Consider the following 25,196-nt stretch of genomic DNA (forward strand, 5'->3'; position numbering starts at 1 on the left):
ACCATGTTTGCTGCTGACAGAATATAATGACCGCTGACATAAAGCAGAATCGCAGAAGCATCTTGCTTCGTTTGTCAGAAAGCAGAGACAAATCACATTAGGCGGCTTCCAACTTAAGAGATACAGATAGGTCTATACGGATTAGGTTCAGTTGAGTTAGTGTTAAAGTGACAATATGTGCTGTACCTTAATTGCTTAGTAATTTATTCTGATCGGTATTAGAGGATTCAATTAAAGAAAGATAATGGCTCAGGTAGGTAAATCTTCTTTTAATCTGTTGACACAAATTAAGTTTGAGAAAACGAATGAATAAATCCAGTAATGAAGTATTGTATGGGTTTATTATCTGTTACTCATTTAGAAAATATTTTCTTACCATTCCTCATATTAATAAATTTCGTATCATTATTTTTTTTCCTAAATTATTGATAAGATTTTTGACAAATTAATATTTCTAGATAATGAATATAGTTTTTTATACTTCAAACATTATATATAAATATATAAAGATAGATAGATTTATTTCGTTTATATTATAATTCAGAATTATAAAAATAGAAGCTAGAAGATTTTGTTTAAATATTTATTTTTCATACTTATAAAACAAACAAATATATTCATCATTACTTTAACTTCAAGCAATGGATATATTTGATATAAAGTTAACGTTAAGAAGATGATGCATAAATATAAAAACATCTTTAAACATAAATCTTATATATATTTAAAGAATAATTTAAAAATTATTAATATTTTTAAAGCAATTTTAAAATCATTCTTAATCACTCTCTTTTTTAAATCATTTTAAAGACTAAATCTCATGATTTAAGAATTATGAGATTTATTCTTTAAAATGAAGATAAAGATGAAGCTAAACCATAAAACCGTTAAGAATTAAATTTAAAAAGTATACTGTCAATACACAAGGCTCTAAAGGGCTCAAAATTAAACATAACAAGTACTAGGATTCTATGGTTTAAGTCTCAGAACTTTGAGGCCCTAAACTATATAACATATAAGGGGCCCTTTCGCATTCCAGAAAATAGTAAATAATAAATTTTAAAAAAACGTAAGGCCCTACGTTACAGTTTGTTTAGTTTACATATAAACCTAGCCCTCTTTATCTATGTAACAAAAATTCATTATTTTAAATCTTATTATGTCTTTATGTATATCGTATTGTTTTTATAATATTAAAGATATTTCGAGTACTTATATAATACCATAATTGTTATAACAAAGCATTAATCGTTTGATCGATATATAACAGTTAGAATCAAGAGAAGACAAAGAGAAATCAAAGCTAGCGTATGTAACGTTAATAAAAAGAAGGAGTAAAGTTAAACCAGACGGACAACATACCTATCCTTACAACATCAAGGGACATGCGCTTCGTTTTGATTCTGCGCAGTTTATAAGATTAAACATAGAAAACAGATGTTTGACTCGGGCGCTCATCATAATGCTGTAGAGGCTAACAACGATGTGTTTCCCTTTGCTGAAATATACCTTACTAAGTCCAGTTTGAAAGAAAGGTAAACATGTTTCTATATATTTATCATATTAAATTTTAATATCACATTTCCCTTCTTTTATTTATTTTTTTATTAATTATTATTGTTTTACTCGCAAAAAAAAGTTATAAGTAGCGCGGGTTTTAACGTTTCGAATCGAATTTACGAAGACATTTATGACGTCATGAGTGAAAATATTTTTCTCTCAGACGTTTCTTCTTATTGTGTACACTAGATGTCACATCCGAGGTAGTGTTGACATTCAATCAACTTGCGTACCTTTCCTCTTAACATCTCTCTGATATTATTTTTTCCCGTCCTGAGTGCGTGGTTGAGATATTTTTAAAATAGTAATTATTATAAACAGTAGAAAAAAATATTACTTTATTTTTTATACATAAAAAAATAATTATTTAAGAAGTTTGCTGTTAATTTTTTTACTACTAGAAAATTATTGTAATGCGTTACAGCACGAGATTACCTTTAAAACACATTCTAGGATTTAAAAAAATAATAATAAATTTATTTATTTATTAATATTAACTTAATAAAGTTTTTATATTAAAAAAATTATATAAATAATGATAATAATTATATTGAATACAATAAAATCAAATTTTACAACAATATGTATAAAAGTTATCTTGGAAAGTTTTTTAATAAATTCAATTAAATAATTATTAAAATTTTTATAATTTTTAAATATATTATAATTTCATAATAATATTTAATTAAACTGTTTATAACATTTAATTTTAATTAAAAATTTAAAAATACTACCTATATAAATATATAAATGTATATATACATTTTATTTAAATAGTTTAAATAAACTTATAATTAAACATTTAAAAATTAATATATTTTTTATCATAAATATAGTTGAAGCAGAATATTTATCTAATTTTAATGATTAATTATAAAGAATGCAATACACAATAAATGAAATTTGATTTATATTTTTATATTTATATTTATATTTATTTTTAACAATACATAAAAGTTTATTATTAATTTCTTTAATTAATTAGTTAATTTACTACAAGACATTTAAGAAATTACTTCCTTCTCTACTATACATCCCAGAATATAGTTTGAAATTTAAAATGTCTGATATTTCTAATAGAATAAACATAATTTTGTGGTTATTCATTAAATTATTTTTATTATTTTTTCTTGATTATTTTTCACATCTATTTTTTTATCCTTGGAATTACTTCCCTTAATCGGATTATCTGTTCGAAGTAGGATGTGTAGATACTTAGAGAGTGGCTTAAAAATTGATGTTCTTTACTCTTCAGATTAGTACTAAAATTGTTATAACATGATCTAAACATAGTAAAAAGTGGAAAATTTATCATTCTTTTTTCCTTCAATTTATTTAAATACTTGAAACAACATTTTAATTTTATTTTATGACGTTTCATTTATTGACTTCATTAATAAAAATTTAATATTATATATATATAAGTATAAGCATTTTTTAACAGAACATATCTTTGATATTATTTGTAAATTAATTTAATAATTTATAAAAATAATTTAATAATAATTATTATAAATTATAAAGAAAGTAAACTTGAAATATAAAATTAAGTAATTTTTAATGTATTTATTTTATAGTTTTAAACAGTAGATAGCTTGAAATATATATTTATTATTAATTAATTAATTAATTGTTAAATTATCATATTTTAAAATTAATTTATAAATTTATCAGTTACGTTTTTATATGCATTTTCTTGAAAATTATTTACTTATTTTTTGAAAATATTTTATGTTATGGTAATTGGATTCCTGTTGAATTGTTTACGTATTCATTATCCCAACAATTTCATTATCCTACCTGAGATAATTCTGCTTCGCTTTTATTATCTTAAGCCGTTAATGTATCTTTCTGGTGCACTATATCATTTTTATAGAAATAATTATTATCCATCTTTTGACATATATGTTGTGTTTCCAGTTTTTATTATTTTATTTGTATAATGTTAATGATATATATAAGAAAAAAATACCTAAAAATTCAGAAAAAAATTATCCAATATTTTTTGTTTACTTAAAATTTTAAAATTGAATCATACAATATTTATAAAAATGTCGGGAGAAATTTATAGACAATAAATTCTATTCATGAATTAATTATTTATTTTTAAGTAATAAATTAGGTTATCTATTATACTATATTTTAATTAAAACTACATCCTCTCTGTTAAATTAAGTATTACATTATAAATTCTTCAGTTTTGAAGAGTTATTATTATTTAATGAATGTTTTCAAATCAATTTATTTAATTTTAATATTCAACAAGCAAAATATTTTTTTTATTTTTATTAAAAATTTTGTCTTTACTTTTATACATGTTTTCTATAATATTATTTGATTATAAATTTCATAATACGTCCTCTTCGTTGTCTGTAATTAAAAAAAATATTTTTTAGAGTTTAATTATTTAAATTGTTTTTATGTTAACTTATATATTAGATTTTATTTTAAACTAATCATAAATTTATTTATGAATGATTTCACCGGAGACATTTAATATCTATTATAAATTTATATAAAATTTCTAAGATTAAACTCATTAAATCATTTCAGAGATCCAAATTGATGAAAAATGGGAAAATTATTGATCAGCTAAAAAGTCTTTAAAGAGCATTCCTTAAACTTTGCAAATCTTATTTTTCCATAAATTAAATTCCATTTTACTTCTACTTTTTTCCCCTTTTATAAAAACACAATCATCTTGCGGAGATCGTTTTATGTAAAGAGCACATACGTCTATCTAAAATAACTCAGAAAAAAATCTCTCTAGCTTCGAATTTCCGATAGAAAATTTAACTCTAATTACTTTTTATTTTTGATACTCGGGCTTTTCATCTTTATTCCATGTTATATATATATATATATAATATATTCCCCCTCTATATAGACTATATATTGCTACTTGTGTAACAAGTTTAAATCGAATCAAAGTGAAAATCTTTAGACTTCATATCAACACGTGATATGAAGCTCCCGTTTTCTTTCTTCAATTGGGAGCAATTTAAGTCAGATGTGGCATCGCCTCTCCTAATTTCTCTTTCATTTGTCAGGCGATATGGTACTCCCGAGGGAGAAATGAATAACGAGAAATGCCTCAACTATACTAGTTCTCACTCTGTTTTATGTTAACAATATATTCTTGTCTTGTCAGCAATCTAACCATTAAGAGTGCAACAGAATGATACTCTACAAACTTTTAAAAGTGTTTTTCTTTTATTCTTAGTGACGAATAATTCTGATTTTACCATCTCACTTTCTATTTATATCCTTGATAGAATGATGCTGTTTTATATTACAATCATCACTTCACTTTATTAGCCAAAATAAAATGTTATTTCATTCTAAAGTTTTATCTCATTCATACTGTAAAATAAATTTAGATTAAATGAATTAATTTATTTACCTGTTCATAAAATACAGTGGCGAAGCCCGATAACAAAATATTGTTGACTACTCCATAAATAGAGAACTTAATAATACCCGTAAAGTATGCATAAATGTCGAAATTATATTATTATTTACGAAACCAATATAAAATCCTCTAAAATAGAAGTCCAATATCGAGTAAACGTGCAACAATTGACAGATTGACAGATTGTTATAGCGAATATCTGTTGAGATAGACAGCTCTCATCGAGAGCACAGGAAAGCTTTCTACAATCAAGTAAATGAGACCAGATTTGACCAATTCTAATTCGGAACTTAATCGATGAAACTAAGTATTTTAATTAATTCAACCGAAACTTGTAACTAAAAACTCAACTGAAACTAAAACAAAGCACTTTTCTGTATCTGAAATGTTCAAAATGACTCTTCTTTATATATACATATGTATAATTCTCATTAAAAATATATTATACATGTTTTATATTGATCGGTATAAGATATTTACCACACAAAGACGAGTATATAAATCCCAACGACTTGTCGACAGCTGAGACCAATCGTTTCACTCTTTACTTTTGATTTTTTTCTTTCAGTCTTGAAGTAGTACGTACTACACTAAGTTACGTAACGGTTGCATGGAGACTAATCTTATCTAAATGGCACCAGAACGAATGTGTTCACATTACGTATAAGTTTTTCATCTCGACTGTAAGTAATACATCTGTTCGAGTAAAGAGAGTACGTAATTTAATATCTTGAGATGATATTAAGAGGATAATATAGTTCTAATACGCATTAAAATTCAACTCCCAAGTAATTCAATAGAGTTTAGTTGTTTAAAAAGTGCATATACCACTATCTTGGTATCATCGAAGGACACTATAGTTGTGATGTGATAGAATAAGGAAGAATTTCATTAGGAGGATGTATTGTCCTTTGTGTCATTGAGAAAATCAGGAGTGATGTGCTGCGTGGGGCTCTAAGTATCTAAGTAAGATTTTATTCACGAATATATTATAGTAATAATTAGAATAGAGGCGATATTTTAGATTTTAATATATCTATTTTTATTGATAGTTATAATTTAAACCCTTAAAAATAATAATTACACGATAATAAAAACATATTCAGATTCAAAAATCTATTTTGTTTTTCTGGTATAAATATGAAATATCCGTTCAAACTTTTATTTGAAGTAATTCAAGTTGATATAGAATCTCTTTATTTCATTGAAAAAATTATAAGAATTTTAATATTTATATCATAAACTGTTATAAAGTTATAAAGAATGGTAATTATTTTAAGCTTAATTTAAGTCTATACTCAATAATAAATGAATAGTTCGTGATAATAAGGTAAATCACTTAATAAGTTTAGTGTAGTGTATAGATATTTCTGTTTGTAGACCCGCGGGTCTACAAATATATATACAAGAATAAGTTTGTATTCTTTTTGTTTAATGAAAATAAAAAAGAGTTTCTAGAAATTTTATATTTACTAATATTATCCATAAATAATTCATTTAATCGATTTAGAATGAAACAATTTTTTCCAAGATTTTTAAAAAAAAATCAATTAGAATTCTTATCCATTCTCTTTCTACTACACTTTATCTGCTCGATGAAGCAAATAATTTATATAGTGACGATTTTTTTACTTCATAATCATGGCGTAACAAAATAAAATTTAACTTATTTTTTCCAATCATAATTTATTTCAAAACTAAAAATAATTATTCAGCATAATGTTTTATTAAAGTGTAACAAAATTAACATAAAATTTCATACACACTTTAAGAATTTAGTAGCAAAATACAGCATTTTCAGTAATAAATAATTAAAATCATACAGTAAAAAGGTATGATTTTAAAATATGTTAGGAATATACTTTTAATGTAAATCTTAAAAACAGGTAAAAAAATTTCTAGATAAAAGACTATAAAATTTATCGAAATAAAAAAGTAATATAATCTAATTTATTTTTGCTTATTATAAAAATTAAAGTTTGCATTATTTATTAAAGAATAATAATGTATAACTGAATTATTTTTGTTTTATTGAGAAAACTAAACTTGTATATATTAAATATATATTAAACAAGTTCAATAAAATTTTTATAAAAACAAATTATCTTTTATAAGTTATATTATAAAAATAATAATATTTCGATAATAAATAAGGTTTTTAAAATCTATATTTACGAAGTAATAAAATTATTTCATAGATATGGATTTTTAAGTTATAAATTTTAAAGTTCTATATGATTTATTTATTCGTGAAAGTTTTAGATTTATCTTTTTCTCTATCTTTATTTAACTCAATTTATTTCAGTTTTATTAAGAAAATTAAAGCTCACATTACTCGTATTGAAGGTTATATTTTAAAGAAAAAGTATGATAAAACTGTTATAAAAATAAATTATTGAGGAATAGAATTATTAATATTTTGATAATAACTCCAGCAGGAAAATTTTTAAAGAGATTTATTTAAAAATATTTTTAAAAAATAAGATTTAAAACTCAAATATGTTTTAAAATGTATGATCATCCTAAAGAATAAATATAAAATTTTCATTTGATTAATTTATTCATGAAATATAAAATGTTTAAAATTTAGAATTCTCTTCTTTCCTTTATAATACTATTTATATATTAATGATGTTATTGATGATTCTTCAATATTTAATATCAAGAATAGTTTGTTAAGTTATATTTAATAAATTATTATTTAAAAATAATTATTATATAGCCTATTAGAACTTTTAAAAAAGTTAATTTAGTTACTAAAACGTTAACAAGACTGTTTGTTTTTTAAAATTGAGTTCTATCTAGTTTATTAAACATTAATATATAAAATTTTGCTTCTAGTTTATAATATTAGAGTTTTATTTTCTATAAATATTAATGTAAGATCATTCAAAAATTACTTTTTAACTCTATAAAATATTATAAGTATGATATGAGGTTTGAAAATTTAAATTTTTTAATATTTATTTATTTTTTATAATTCCTTAAATTAAATCATAAAATTTTACAGGTTAAATTAACTTGTAAATTTTATATAATTAATATTCACGAGCTTATTAAATACTAGATATCATTCATTAGTACCATTTTATTTTTAAGGAATCGAATCTTTAAGAACTTTGTTTTTCAAAATGAAATGTAATTTTCTTTTAATCTTTTAAAATATCATATAAGATAATATTTTTAACTTCTAGACCACTAGAAGACCGAGGCCTTGGCCAAAACACAATTCTCAAAGATTACGTTTGCATCAATGTTCTATATGTACAGTACAGTACTTTTCATTTTAGCTTTTTGTACTCTTGAGCACGAAGAAGACCTAGTCTCATGCCCATTATGAGTTCATCCAGATTCACAATTCCAGTGAGGAACGGAACTCGATATAACTGATAAGGGGAAATCACGACGTGGTTATCAGTTTCCGATGCTATTGTTTGTATGGATAAACCTTGGTATGAACCCTTATTGAACAAATGGACAAAGCTCGCTTCTGAAGCGTTTTCATAAAAATAGAAGTAAAAAATCTCGAGAGAGACTTATGAATATGCTTTGCAAAATCTTTCATTGAAGATTCTGAGCTCCTGATTGGTAATTGCAAGGTCTCTGGTGTTGACATCTGTGTGACTAAACTTTGTTTTTTTCAAATCGATACAATTTTTACATAAAAAGAATTGTAAATTACATGGATTTATACATTTTTTCTTTTTATTTTCTATTCCTTGAAAATTCGTTTTCGGAATTGTTTAAAATAAATTTAAAAGTTTGTTTTTAAAAGTGAAATAATTAATTATTTTATTGTTTATGGTTTTATTATTCTTACTTTATAACTTTAATTTATTTTTACTGTCTTCTTGTTTTATTTGATTTGAAAAGGGAATATACTTACGATATAAACAATAAGAAACCAGAAAAGTGATATTGAAAAATGATTGTTCACTGTCACACATAAGAATTCAATTTTATATTCGGAGTTAGTTATAACTAATAATTTTTTGACTTTATTTAATTACTTAAAATGTCAAATGTCTTACATTCTCAAATATAAAAATAAACTTTAAATTTATTTTTAACGGGACAGCAATTCCGAAAACGAATATTTAATTAAAAAATGCACATTTTTAATAGAAAATAAATAGACAAAATGTGTAAACCTATCTAATTTACAAATATTTTATATAAAGTTGCATTGATTTAAAAAAAGTTTCCTCTCGGAGACTCGAATCTGCCATGTAGCAATCAGGTACGATGCTGCCGAACCATCGAGTCTTCGCACTGAAGAATTCCACAAAGCGTAATCATAAGTCGCTAGGAGTTTTTTTTATCTTCGATTCTCTCTCCCTTTGCTCAATAAAGGCTTATACTAAGGCTTATCCACACAAACCATATCGTTGAAAACTGTGACTACCACGTCAAGACATCCGCTTATGAGTCAAGCGATTCATGAAATTTCTGAGCATCCAATCCTTCTCTATTCTGATCTCATCATCGTAACTCTTCCCATTTGTTGGCATCTAAAACTACAGTATTACAAACAAATACTAATTACAAAGATTGTCACATCAATTTATTTGAAAATAGATCAACATGCGTGCAATTGTCAGTCTTCCCGCACCTAAAGTTAGTGGACTACTAAAAGATTCTTCCGGAGTCCCTTCAAGAGATTGTAAATTCACTTGTTGCAAAACTTTAATTCATAATATAATTAAGAATTATACTACTTAAAAGATATAAAAAGTTTTCATAGAAAGAAAAACAGAATTCGTTATAAAATATTATTAATATTCACTTTTTAAAATTAAAATTTATGTATTTTTATACAAAAATAATTCTATCAATAATAACAAATATTAATAAATTAAATAAAAACGATTTTATAAGTTTCTAAGCTGAAATATCGACTTGTTGAAATTCATGTAAGCTGTTCTTTAAATATAATATTCGAGAAAACTATAATATTCTTTAAGCATTAACATATGTAATTAAATATATAATAAATGTTAATATTGTACGTATTGTATACATAAAGTTTTTATTTCAAAATGATTTTAAAATATATTTAAGCTTCAATTTTTAATATGTGATATGTATACATTATTATAGAATTTCTTCTATTTATAAAATTATATTTATTTTTAAATAAATGTATATTGTTTTAGCATATAATTATATTTTCATTTATAAGGATTTTTAAGAATAAAAAATATATAATTTAATTTAAAATATTTTTTATTTCTATTGAAATTGTAACTATTCTACTAGATATAAATAGAAAAAAAATTAAGATATATTACTGAGATGTATTTAAATTTAGTCTCTTAAGAATTGTATATATTATATTACATTTATATTATTTTATTTTTATATTTTTAATTGAAAATTTTCTTTGCTTTTTTATTATTTTTTTTCTTCTCTCTCTTCAAGTCAAAATTATTTAATTATAAAAATCTTAACTAGTTACTCGATTGACAGGGAACGGTTTTTATCTGATAAAATTAAGTTTCAAAACTTAAAGAGCACATTAATTATGTTTTCTCTTAATATAGAAATTCCTTTTTGAAAATATTCCATCAATATATAAAGAATCTCCACTACTTATTTTAGAAATGTTGCAATTTTTCTTCCTTTCTATAATACAAATTACTTAAGGGATGCTAATTTTCCGTTATACGATTAATATATTTTTTTATTACAGAATTAATATTATTTTTTGCAAAAAAATAAAACATTACACGGAGTGATATTTTAGTACGTTTGAAAAATATATATATTTAAAATATTGATAAAAATGATTCAAGTCAAAACTGCAATGAAAAATAGTTCTAGAAAAGTATAAAATTTCAGAATATGGAGGGAATTTGAGCAAATTTATAAGGTAATTTTTTACATATAAATATTGATTCTCTTTGAAACATTTCGACAAACAATTTTAGCTACCTTTTGATCACTAATCCTTGTTTATTCAGTCTTGTGATTGTTTAATGTCTTCCTCACACTTCTTCCTCCTTCAAAACAGATCAATATAACTAAGCATTGGCAAGTTATATGTTAGCTCAGCAATGGAAACGCTTCTTTATAAAATCAATATGAAGATAATAATTAAATTCAACCATAAACCACATTATTATAATAAAATTAAATTTAAATTAGATTTTAAAATATCAACTGAAGAATAAAATTGCTTTCTGGAAAATGAAGGATGTGGTATTTAACTTATTTTGAATGTAATTTAATTATTCTAATATTGAAACCTTTCTTTATTCATTCCAATGCATTATTTAGAATGTGAAGACAGTAAACACATTAAATTATTAATAAAATTATGTAAAATAATTAATATTTAAGACACCATTTTGCTTATTAATTAAATTTATAAAATTGCCATTATTTAAACATTTTAATACCAAAGTATTAGATAAAGTTGAGTATAATTTTGGGTAAAATTGTTAAATTTTGGAATAAAAATTACTTTAATTGATAAACTAAAAGTTGAAGATGTGTTTAGTTAAGTAATATTAAATATTTAATAAATTTCTTATTGCTATAAGATTCTTTTTTAGTTAAAATAGCCTATATGATACAAAGATTTATTTCACTATATATATATATATTATAAAATATCGAGAAAAAGAAGACATATTTCCGTTGAACACAAACATTCATCTATAAGCTAGTTATTGAATTTTTTGACATCTGCATTATTTTCCAATATCAATATTTATTCTTATTTTCGCTAGTAAATTTCTTCCATTTCCTGAGTTATTTTACATAAAAATTTTATAAATTTTCGATGTTCTCTTGCATTTCTTGTTTAAGTCCTATAGCGATCCTCTTATTGTAGGTCCCTTAAAAAACACCATTCAATTTATATATCATGAGAGACAGTAATAATGACAAAACAAAGAAAGAATTAATATAATTTTATATGGCAGAAGGAGATTTGAAGGTAGTTTAATAGGTAAGGACTATCAGGTTCAAGTGAAACCCTTTCAAAAGCAACCACCATCAAAATGTCAGTACACAAAAGCGAACATCTGTTACCATAGTAACAGGGATGTCACTCCTAAATAGAATAACCTGATGGACAGTTTTTATCCTATTCTACTGAATATATTTTTATCGCTTCAAAATCCTGCAGAAAGAAATAATCATTTTTAAATATATTTTTTTATAAGAAATATTTTTTTGGACCCCCTACCGTAAATATAGAAATTGCATAAAATGATTAATTTAACAATGATGTAACACATTTAACCTTAATTGAAAACTTAACATAATAAAATTATTTTTAGTCGTGTTAAGAATTTCCACAATTTTGTTTGTAAAAAAACCTTTTAAACAGCTTCATTTTTAATTTATACTAATCATCGATTGTTAGAAAGAAAAATAATTAAATCGTTTCTACTAATTTCAAATGTTTTTCTTTCAAAAAATAATTAAGAACTGACAAGTGGAAAAAAAGAAGAAAGAGCGTAATAATTTCTATATCGTACCTAATTAAAATTGACATTGAAAAAATGAATATAAGTTGATAAATGTTACTCCATTATATAAAGAATTGATATGAAAATAAATCTTTCTCATTAAAGCTCTATTCTACAAATATTTTATTTATAAAACAACAGTTAAATGATGATTTTTTAACGAAGTATACTTTTTCCACATATTTTAAGGCTTTGTTATAGCAGCTTATTGGCTTCAAAGTAGTTATGATTTTCCTTATATTTATCATTGTATTTACGTTATGGATATGAAAATACATCTTTCTCATTAAAATTTATTGTATAGAAACCTTATTTGTAAAATAATAGTTAATTATTAATATTTTTGTTAAATAAATTTTTGTATATTTTAAGATTTTACAATAGCACTTTACTGGCTTCAGAGCAATTATTCCTTAAATTATGCTGTTTACATTATTCAGTATCTAATATAAAGATACTGTATATATATATTCAATTAAAACTTTATTAATAAAACTTACATTTTATAAAATAGAAATTAATTCTAAAATTATTTTTTATTAAGTAAATATTTCTTCATATCTTTTAAGTCTTCACAATAGCAGTTTACTGGTTGCGGAATAGTTATTCTTTACATTATAATGTTTATATCATTCAGTATCCTGTCTGGATACCAAAAAAGAAATTAAAATAGATGATGATGTTGTCCATATAAACAGCTTCTAAAATCGAAGCGATATTTTATATTTTTTGGATCAATTTTGAGACAAATGGAAAGTTTAAAATAAAAAAAAATATATATATATTTTCTATACAGGTATTTTATACAAATATTTTTATTCGATATTTATTTACAAATATTTACATATTTTTATGATATTATATATATATATTACTGAAGGTTAAGTGAATTGCGCCTTCACTTAACAGTAGATCAATGCTAATATTCCTCTCCATACATATGAAAGAATAGGATATACTCTATAATAATTGAAGACTATTGTTAAAATTAATAACTTTAAACAGACCTAAAGATATTGACTTAAATGTTGAATTAATTACTTAACATGTATTTATATTATATGATAATTACGATTTAGTTTTATTTAATTATAATATTATGTAAGTTATGTTATAGTATTTATTCTTGCATTTCAAGACTTAAAGTAGATGGTGCAAAAGAAATATTTTAGTTTCTTCTATAATTTGAATTTTCTGGTATATATTATCTGGTAAAATTTTTATTTCTCACGGCATATGTTAATTTGTTTAATATGAAAAATGGTTGGCATTTTAACACGTGTAGTTTTTCTAATAAAATTCATGTTAAAAACATCTTCACAACTTGCTGAAGAAGAAGATAAATACACAATACGACGAATTCAACTCACAACAATAAACTTAAAATATATATATATATATATTTATTTATATATATATATTATCAAGAGAATGTTTATCTATGCTGTAAAAGTTTCACTTTATGTAATTTTTATTTTCAGATTTATTCAGGATACGTATTGCTTGTATGGTAGTAAACATTCGTCTAGACTATTGTAAACAGTTTATTAGAATAGAAATGATAGTATTGTTGAATTTCATAAGAATAGTTATTAAATCGGAATATTTTCTTAAATGTAAACTTTTATCCCGGTTTTATTTATTGCGAACAGACATATAGCCTGACAACGTTTGAAAGTTTTGTTTGTAGTCATTTTTTACATTCAGTAAACATTAATTTGAACGTTAGAACCATATTTGAAATTAAAATTTTATATGTTATCTACTCTTGTGCAGTATCAATTCAGCTTTAAACTATACATTTGTTACATTTCAATGAACCTATTTAAAATCTTCACATAAAAGTTTAAGGTACTTACTGAAATAAAAATATTTATTTTAGAAAATGTTTTACAATGCAGGACAGTTGTAATTTCAATTTAAAGTTATGTAAACCTTTTTTTAAAGAGGTTATTTGTATTGACTAATTCAAAATAAATAGAATCATCAGACAATGAAACCAATTTAAAAATTGGTTTTCATTTTGTTACTTGATACTTTTCTGTAGAGGGATATTCAATATCGCTTTTCTACAATAATTAGATAGGTTTATGTTAGTTTTTCGCTCGATAATTTCTCTAGAGAGGTAATTTCGAGCATTGTTCATTAAATTTAAAAAGTAGAAATGTATATATACATATATTTTCAATTATTTTCTTTTATTTAAATGATATTTGCATTTTAAAATGAGTTTAACAGTAATACGACTTTTAATACATTATTGTATATTTTCTTCAATTTAGTTTAATTATAACTGCTATATAACTATTAATAATTATATATACATAATTATATAAACCTGTAAATATTAAAATATCTAGAAAATTTATAATTATTTAAATAAAAATATTGTGTTTTTAATTTTAAATATAAATTTAATAATAATATTAATATTTTTTTATTATCTTGAGAAGAATTGAGTGCATTGTTAAATTATAGTAAAGAAATCTGCTTTAATCATAATTCAAATTTTATTTTTTGTAGATTTTGTTGAGTTCTTCTGTTTAATTTTTTGATGGAAATGTAATAACAAATAAGAAAATAGTACCGATTTCTGTTATTCTATTATATATTTTTAAGTTATATTCAGTATCATGTCCTTTGTGCGGATGGAAAATGCGTAGGAGACGGTTGCAAAATTTGCATTTTTCTCTTACATCTTACACTATCCTATTACATACTCCTGTATATTCTGCATCGTGCATCTTCCTGCATACTGTTCCTGTAGGAAGAAGATAAAAGACAAGTATGTGCATTCACCTCTTTTCTCTACAATAATTAGAAAATCTAAATTAAAACAACACCTTAATACATTTCTCAATAGACAATTACAGTATACTAGCAAAGATGCAGTGCATTCAGTAGTGTTCTAATACTACAGAATGCCACAATTTTATGGTGCCCTTTAAAGATGAAAATTATTTTTTAACCAATTTTTTTTTCAAACTAAACAAAAGTCCTCGTGAAAGAGAGGATGATTTTTAAAAAGTTTGGCTGCATTTTCTCTCACCGTTTTCAAATGCATGAAGAACAGACAAACAGACAAATTTTCTTCTTTATATACTCGTAGATAAATTTACACGTTTTATTTAAAAAATGTTTTTAAATGATTAAAATTAAAATTGAGTCTTTAATTAAAATTTTTCGTAAATAACCTTTTATAGTTTTTAATGTGATAATATCTCAGTTCATTTGTACTTTCTATCCAGATGATAAATTATTATGTTATCAAAATTTTAATAAATGAGAGAGATTAATTCAGCTTGATAAAATCAAGATGATTTATGTTTAGTTTACAATAAATCACATTAATAATTTTACGGACAATTTACCAATATTTATTGACTTTTATATATATCTTCTTCAAAAATAAATGATTAACTACAAGAAAAATATAACATTTCTGGAAAAGTTAGATAAAGAAAATTAAAAAAATAGAAAAGAATACAGAAAGGAAAACTTATAAAATTCCACAAAAAATAAGAAAAAATGTAATTAAATGATAAAAAAGTAATATAAGAACAAAGGGAAAATTTCAAATATTGATACTAAAAATGAAATGAGATCAAAATAAAATAATAAGATTAAACTTTTCTAACTCAATATATATTCAGAAAGAGATCAAAATTTAATAAAACTCTCTTTATTGGAAGGGAAAAACTATTTTATAATTTGGATTCAATATAGTGTAGCTTTATATTTATTTTTATAACAAAAAAAGTAGAGGGAATGAAACAAGTAACATTTCAGATGATAGATCCAATTCAGTTTCAAACTGCGTGGGTTTCTATAATAATATCGTATCTAGCTTCAAAAATTAAGCGTCTTATTTTCAAAAACACCAAAAAATTTAACTTCTTCATCTTAAGATCGTTTCTTTAATATATTTTGATACTTTCTACGGTTTATTTTTTTAGCTTGATACTAACTATATCTTATTTTGATAACAACATTTTTCTTAATATATTTTGATGTTTTCTACATCAAAATATAGTGAGTAAACAGTGCTAAAAATAAAAATTTTCTTTTAAATGTCCTTAGTTACGACAAATTTAACATGAACTATACTGTTTAAACATATTCAGTTATCGTGTTATTGCTAAACACCTTCCTAAGATGAAAGGAGTATTGTGTGTATATATATGAAGCTTAGCAACCCACTTTCGTGTTACGACAGACGTACCTAACATGCAATAAATGAGAACATAATAAGATAGTACTGATGTATTTATTCATCGACCTCATAACTCATTTCTTCGGAAGTTCGCATCTTCTCTCCAGAAAGATTTTCATCATCCTATATTTCATACTCTAATTCATTCCTAACTCCGATCAATTTAATATAAAGTTTCGCAATTACTTTATTTTTGTATTATAACATAATTAATTTTCTCACCCTTAACATTTAAGTTTGGCCCACAATATTTCATAATGATAATTACTGACAAGTTAAATAATGTAAGGGTGTTAATTAAATTCTTTTAATAAATAAAAATGTAATGAATAATTCTATTGTTTGATAGAAGAAAGGAAAAAGTGGATAAATATTAAATTATTTTATAAAATAATTCAGAGTAAATTAAAATGTTGAAAATCTTTAAAATAAAAATAATTATATTGCGTTGAATTAGAGAAATAATGTCAAGAAAATCAATTCATTAGGTATTATACAATAGGATTAGATTGAAGCACAATACAAAAAGTTTTTTGAAACGTTTCTAAAATATCTCCTTTGAAAATTAAGTAAATTTTTATAAATTTTATTAAGAAAAATTTTATCTTTCTCTCTTATTAAATGAGACAATTGTTACTATAATCAAAGGGGAAATTAAATAGAGTAAGCAATAATTTTTCTTCTTTAGTTCAATAAAATGTGACTTAGATAAATAGCATTTGAATAAAATAAACTATTTATAATATATATTTTATTTTACTCAAATGCTATTTATCTGAGTCACATTTTATTGAACTAATATATATATATATTACAAAATAAAGTTTTATCGTCTATATTTGAATGAGATATTCGAACTGATTTATATTTAATTTCAATTGTTTTTATTTTATTATAAAAAACATTAATTTAAAGTATTCTCTATAATTATTGTATCGAACAAAATTTTAATATAATTTTTTTTTATCATTTGCATCTAGAATCATTTAAACATAAAACTAGGTCCACGCTTAAAGCCAAATTTACACATAAGCTAAACAAGCTGCAATTTAGGATCTTATGCTTGTTATTACTTAGGGGAGGAGAATGGTCTCTTGTATACTTTATAGCGTAGGAAAAGTCCAAATTTTAACTTATACTTACATTTTTTTTGAGGTTTCAGTATATTAAGGAAACAAAACAGCGTTAAAAATTTTATATTCGTCTTATTCAGGATTTATATTCAGGATTCTTCTTAATAATCTACACAAGAAATGCAATGGAATGAATAATCTTTAAGAAACGTTTTTAAGCGCCCTACAAATGTGAGGCCTGGGCCAAATGATCCACTTGGCCTCCTGTAATAAGTCTCTTTGCAACTAAATTCGGTCAGATAAGTTTTATATACTCTATTTAAAAATATAGCCGAATTTCTGGAAGGCATAATAATTAAGTTTTATATACTTTTATCAATTTGTTCTTACAGATATTTAATTATTCCTCAATAAGTTTTTATAACAAAGTTTTTATCAATATAAATGATAAATTATATTTTAAAAACAAATAAAGCAAATAAAAATGAGTAATATAATAAAATAAATAAAAGAAATTGCATTTAAATTGTTTGACAGAGCAATGAATAAATAAATAGAGATCTGTTCTGCACATGATTTATTAAAATAATCTGTTATTTATCACAAATAAATATAAATTTGAATTGAAAATATACACTGAGATATAAATACTTTTATATCACAATTTATCGAGATTATACAATAAATCAAATATGTTACAGTATTAACGATTGTATACCGTAACTGACAAAGATATAAAATATTGTATATCTTTGTCAATATTAACTGTATTAGCAATTACAAGCAAAATATCAAAATTCATATAGCGTAATGAGGGGCATGTGACGCAAAATACCTTTGAAAAACGAATAAAAATTAAGATATTATTCTTAAAATATAGTGTCTCAATAGTCAACTGATTTTTGGAAGATTTTATAATTTAACCGTAATTCAGTTGTTTTCAATGATGCGGTTAATAACAATAAAGTTACGATCAAATCTCATTGTAGCAAGATTTAAAACACCAATGAATTCTTGTGAACGGATAGTTTCCGTAAAAATATTAAATACAGAATCCTTCAATATATGAATTATCAAGTATACAATTTCGCATTGAAAACGACATTTTTCTCTCTAAATCATTTTATTTCAAACTCAAAGCTCAAATTGTGTATAAGTTTGCGGAGTTCTCATTTTAGCGACATTCGATTTAATACTATTGCCAGAATCGAACAAATGGTAGCACTAAATAGAAGTTTTACTATATTCTATGCTGGCTTCAACTTTTCTTTTAAAAAAAGTGTCTCAGTTAATTGATTTTTGGGCTAGCCAAACTCTTAAGGTGATCCTTAGCTCAAAGCATGTATAGTTCGATTTTATTTAATAATAGTCTGAAATTTTAAAAAGAAAATCAAATTTTAATGTTTTTTTAAGCTTAAATAATGATTTAATTTAAATTTAAAAGATAGATTTTTCAGTTATAGATATACTAGAAAAAGTAATCTATAATTTAATATAAAATATGTATGTAATAATGCACAAAATACAAAATAAATGTGTATTTATGTATGTTAGGTAAAGGGTCTATACTGTCCAACAAATCTGACATGAATATTCTTCGACTCCCTAAAAAATACTGTACGGATCTTCACTCCCAACAACCCTAAAGCCCATTCCTTAGTAATTTTCTTTGGTGTTTTGCAATCTTATTGTTGTATTGATAAATTATATTGATACTCAGGTTAATAAGTGTACATTTTAGCTTATTAAGACCATTGTTTTTATCACCCTTTCACAATTCAACGTGATCAATCTCACCTCCTGAAAAGCCCGAGTAACACCGAGCAAATGCAGCTAGTTTCCTTATATAAATCGGAATCGTTAATCTGTAGACAAAGGATGTTAATTGATCAGTTAACAATTCTTACAGAAAAAGTTGAAAAAGCAAAGTTACTAATCTTCATATTATAATTAAACTTAAAACGCTTAACATATGTTACAGTATAAATTTGTAGCATTATGTCTATTACCGAAGTAAATTACTCGTATTCATGTGACAGTTACTTAAATTAAAGTATACCTTTTACAATTAGTATGCGCTTTTACATGTAATTTTATTTATTTTATAAATTATAGGAACTTAGTTAAACAAAAAATATCAAATGAAATAAATATAGATAATTCATAAAATGAGATATTAATTACTGTATTTAAGTACACAAAGAAAATTTAAACTTAATATATAGTGCTTTGATCAAATTTACGTTACATTCAGTATTTGTTAAATTATTTTTATTTATATACAGTACATTTAAATTAATCAGATGTTTAATCAAACATTTATGCAGTAAAAACTCGATTTTTCGAAATAAAATTTTGGAAATCTGTATAAAAAGATATACAGTATAATACTATCGAGTAATATTACAAACTTACATTCGTATTATTTTAATAACAAGGATTTTCTTTAATGATGGCTGTATCTAGGTTTAGATGGTGCAGGACATGTGGTCTTTGAGAACCCTTGGTTAATAACACTTGGCAATAAATATATTAGTATTTGTAAGGCAACACAACACGTGGGCGATCTACCAAGGAAGTGCTTCTCGGGAGAACTTTCTATGGAAAAATGGCACCTATTTGGGTATTGGATACGTGACTAAAACTAGAAACCTCGAAAACTCCACGTGCCAGCCCGTTAGTGAAGCGACCAACGGATCTGTTCGCTGATTTTATCCATTCGATCACTGGTAGATAGAAAAAATATAAAGTATAGAATATTCGAATACATAAGCTATGACGTTTATGGTGATATAACTTAATAATTAAAGTATAAACTTTGTGGGGCCTTATAAATAATTTTTGTATCGTTCCCCGTGTTATTGATTTTCTTACATAATACTATAGAACATATCCATTTAATCACTCATAATTGAATGTGTGTTTTACTGGGTGATTGATGTTGTTAATATTATTTAACAAATGAAAACATTTTTGTTAAGCTACATATGCATTTAAAAGAAATTAAGATCCAGAGTGCCTAGTCTCGAGTTATAACTCGAGAGATCCAGATAGTAATTAAAAACATATTCGATTTCCCAGTTAAATTCTAAATTATGTTTGTTTTTAGTTTATATATCGAATAACATATCTATGCTGCTGAGACACATTATTTTGAGACTTATCGTCTACAGAGACTCTTAAATTTATAATACTTGTTCCCTATGGAAAGTTAAAAGCGAACATAAGTATGTTACAACTAGCTAAACATGTGATTTAGTTTAAACGTGTAGAGCCTTCTGTAACAGAGAAGAACGCCATTCCTAAAATTCCAATAGACTACTACTATTTTATCTGGATGTTTGCCTTTCTCCTTTGTTTATTTTATATAGTATTTTGAGAATTATAATTTTTTGATATTTTTTAAAAGTGTTGTTAATTATAAACTACGTATTAATAAAAATTCTATTAAAATGAAACTACTTCTTTCAATTGCTTTTCTTATGTTTTTTTAATGATCTAGTATAAACTTAGCACATTAATTAGTGAAGTATATTTCTTAGTTTATCATTTATTGTACTTTTCAGTATCTACCATAATCGATTTTAGAGTTTTTAAGAATATAAATGTTGGCCAAAAATTAGATAATCAAAATAGCTAAAAAAATTTCTGTTATTTAATTTTTAGGCCATTCAGTACATTTTGAAAACTAATATTTTAATGGTTAATTTAGATCAAATTCTTGGACTTCTTTCTACTCGAAGATCATTAAAAAGCCCTATGTTATCTGTAATAAGTGTTTATACTTATCTCCCAAGTTTTAAACAAATTTAACTATAGATTTGATTACTTAAAAGATTAAATTTTGGGGTCTTGGACATAGAAGAATCCTTAAACTTATCTTCTATGTAATAACATGATACGAAATGATATAAATTAAAGATTATTTTGAAAAATAGTAAAAATCTGTTTTTATTGATTTTATTCCTGTATTTCATGAGTTTTGGAGAGAGTGAAGCCTTATACTGTATTTGTGACTGGTCCGGACCCTATTTCATTTCTCTCAGGTCCTGGTCATTGAAAAAATATTAAATAAATCATACTTCATATAAAGAACTGTTTCTAATAATAACAACTAATTAAAATATTATTTATTATATTTTTCTAATTTAGTTTTCACGTTATTTGGTGTCTAGATTATTTTCTTATCTACGTATTTGAACTTTTTCAATTTTGATAAAGACTTGGAAAATATGGAAAGAAAAGACAAAATTCATGAAAAATTCTCTGCATTAATTAATAGGAAATTAATAAGAATATGCTATTATAATGACGAAAGAGAATAATAAGAATATGCTATTATAATGACGAAAGTCATTATAATAGCATATTCTTAGAAAAAATATAATAGAAATTCTTGTTTTATCAGTAAACTTTTAAATATGTAAAAAAAATAAATTTTTAAAATCATTTTAATGAAGAAAAGTATTAAAATAATTATTTATTGTACCATAAAGTCAAATGTTACATTTTAATTAAACATAACTTGGAATCAGTAGCGTAACGGTATTTTCAAGCGCTCCCCACCAGAAACTTTATCTCGCTCTTCCTCATTACTCCCATAAAAAATATTTTTTTAATCACTAAAAGGGATAAAAATAATATTTAATGAAAAATAAAATAATGTTCAAAAAATAATTACGCCAGTACACAATTCTTGCAGTATCCTATTTACATTACGTTTTAAGTAAAATAATAGCAATGTTGCAATTAACTTAAAAGTAAATTTTCAAAAAGTATTTTCTGTTTTTTAATGCAAAAGATAGAATACTTAAGGCCTTATAACTGCCATTTTGATTTAGAAATGTATTGGTACTCTTCTGCAATGTGGCGCTTATAATGCTCTTTCTTCTGTTACGCAAATGTATGGGATTCTATAAAATAATAAGAAAAATTATTATATTATGAATTTTTTGATATATTAATGAACACTTTAAACCAATTCGTTACGAAAAATGTATGATTATTAACGTTAAATAGATATATCATAAACATTTATTAAGTTTAATTAGCAATGTCAAAGATAAGTTTAGAAAGAAAAATTTATCATACTTTTCTAAATTGATAATTTAGTTTTCTCTTAACATCTAAACGTATAAAAATTAAGTTTATATATTAAACAGCATTATTGATTTTCAGTGACTAAATTAAGTTTATAAATAAGAAAAATTTAATAATAATATTAATTAATATTCAACTGGTATCGTTTTTATAATACTTTAATAAATTTCTAAAAAATTATTTTTAAAGTTTATTTAATATATATTTTTATAAAAAATAATTTTATAATTTATAAAGTTTACGCTGTAGGAAATCAAGTAAGGGCAGGATATAGACTTGTATCCTTAAGCTGTAATGTATAAAAGGCCCTTTCTCTTCACTAAATAATATATTAAGGCACAATGCTCTAAATTGTATCTTTCCTGTCTGTATAAAAGTAACATGAAAACATTTTTGAAAGTCTTTTAAATTAAAAATAAATTTTATTTAAAATTATATCCTTAATATAAGTAGAATTACAAACTTTTACACGAATTTACAGACGTTTTTGTATAAAAGTATAGTAATTTATGCAGCTCTTTTATAGTTGATACATTAATTTTCTTACAGAAATCCTTCTCTCGATCTCTTAGCGAAATTACAAACAGATCTATCATAAATTATTTTGGAAATTACTTAATATTTTTACTTCTTGTCAACAAAATTAATCTTCGTAATCACTATAGTTCATCTTGGGTCAAGAATAAGCCTGCTTTTTAAGAAAAGAATTGATCAATAATCAATTACGTAAGATAAAACTAATACTTGATTCGAAAAACAGAATGTGCATTGATCATAACTAACATAAATAAATGAATATAATCTCTGTAATAATTTGTTAAATTCAATTAATTAATTTTTATATTTTGTTTTTCTGATGATTAATGTTATTTTATTAAAAATGTAGCAGAAAAAGTCTAAATTAATCAATTAATATTAAAATTAAATTATTTTCTTTAAAGCAATTCAATGCACAAGATGCTCAAAATTTATATTGTAAACCGTGTTTTTTATGTGTTATAATTACATTTATGAACTCATTCTGAATAACGTGTTATTTTTTTACAAAATTGTACCAGTTTCGACACTGTTCTGTAATACTTCTGGTACAATTAATACTATTGTTTAAAAAAACAAAAAAATATTTCATCATTACGATAGCTAACTGAGTTTTCGGCTACGTTATATATTGCTTATCATGCTTATATATAATTAATTTAAACTTTGTTGCAGTTACTTGTGACCAGTGCTATTTGATGATTTACTTACAATTAAATATATTCTGTAGTTAACTAATATTTTTGTATTAGTTAACTACAGAATAACTGCTTAATGAATTTCAATGTAATTTGAAAAGTTTAAATAATTAAGTAAGTAAATAATCATATGATTTTATTTTACTTGATCCAAAATTAAAAAATTACCTCAAAGGTTATCAAGTAAAAAAAATAATTAGTTCTTCAAGATAGAATCTGAATATAATTTAAATTGATTTTATTTATTTATTTTTAATTTGAAAAATAATTTAGCTAATAAATTAATTAAAACTTATTTTTTAAATTTGTAAAATAGTTTGAATTTTAACATTTAATTTATTTTTTCTGCATTTTTTCCTACTTGACAATACTCACTGACATACATAACTTACTAAATTAGTAAATTAACAATTAATTAATTATTTTTCGCGATAGAATAAAGAGAAAAAATTTTTAAAAATTTATTAAAAATGATATTAAGATCGATAATTATATAATTACATTTTTATACATCATTAATTTTAGTCTAACAATTATGTAAAAGTTACCGAAAACATCCTGTAATTCGCTTAATGTTTAATATATCTGCTCATAAAGAGTTTTAACGGGAAAATTATACAAAAATTTAATTTTTCAATTTAAAGCAAAATAAAATAAAAAATGTTTTAAATAATATGAAAAAAGAAAAATGCATATTGTTTGTACAAAGTTTAGAGAAATGATTTTATTATATTCATCTGATCCATCACATAACATTTAATTCCAGACTCTCAGAAGGACCGAAGCACATTTGTCAACTTAAATACGTTGTTATACATTATTCATTCTATTATATTTCTTTTCTATTAATAAAAAATATATATTGTCTATCAAATTCGATTATTTAAAAACACAATTGTTTATCTTGAATATATTAACGTCCTTAAAAAAGGCCATCTATGTCTATATCTGAAAGGCTGAGTTTAGTTCTTGTCTATTTTTAATGTCCATTAGAAAATACATCAAATTTATATATACTTTATTTTTATGCAATTTACTATATTTCTTTCCTAAAAATATAGTAAATTAATCTGTAGATTGTTACACCACATATTAGATTGTGTTTATCTAATAGTTATCAAC

The 25,196-nt window shown here is 23.3% G+C and overlaps 1 protein-coding gene across 1 annotated transcript in view; it reads left to right on the top strand.

Annotated features, from left to right (window-relative positions):
* Positions 1–1,422: 1,422 nt before the first annotated feature.
* LOC136977794 (prolactin-releasing peptide receptor-like) overlaps positions 1,423–25,196 on the top strand; it is a 130,141-nt gene continuing 106,367 nt past the window's right edge. Inside the window, exon 1 of the mRNA XM_067273363.1 lies at positions 1,423–1,535. The gene's annotated coding sequence lies outside the window, so the exon portion shown is untranslated. The remainder of the gene's footprint in view (positions 1,536–25,196) is intronic.

Source organism: Centruroides vittatus, unplaced genomic scaffold, assembly GCF_030686945.1.
Source record: "Centruroides vittatus isolate TY-2023 unplaced genomic scaffold, ASM3068694v2 contig_474, whole genome shotgun sequence".
In the NCBI taxonomy this organism is placed as follows: domain Eukaryota; kingdom Metazoa; phylum Arthropoda; class Arachnida; order Scorpiones; family Buthidae; genus Centruroides; species Centruroides vittatus.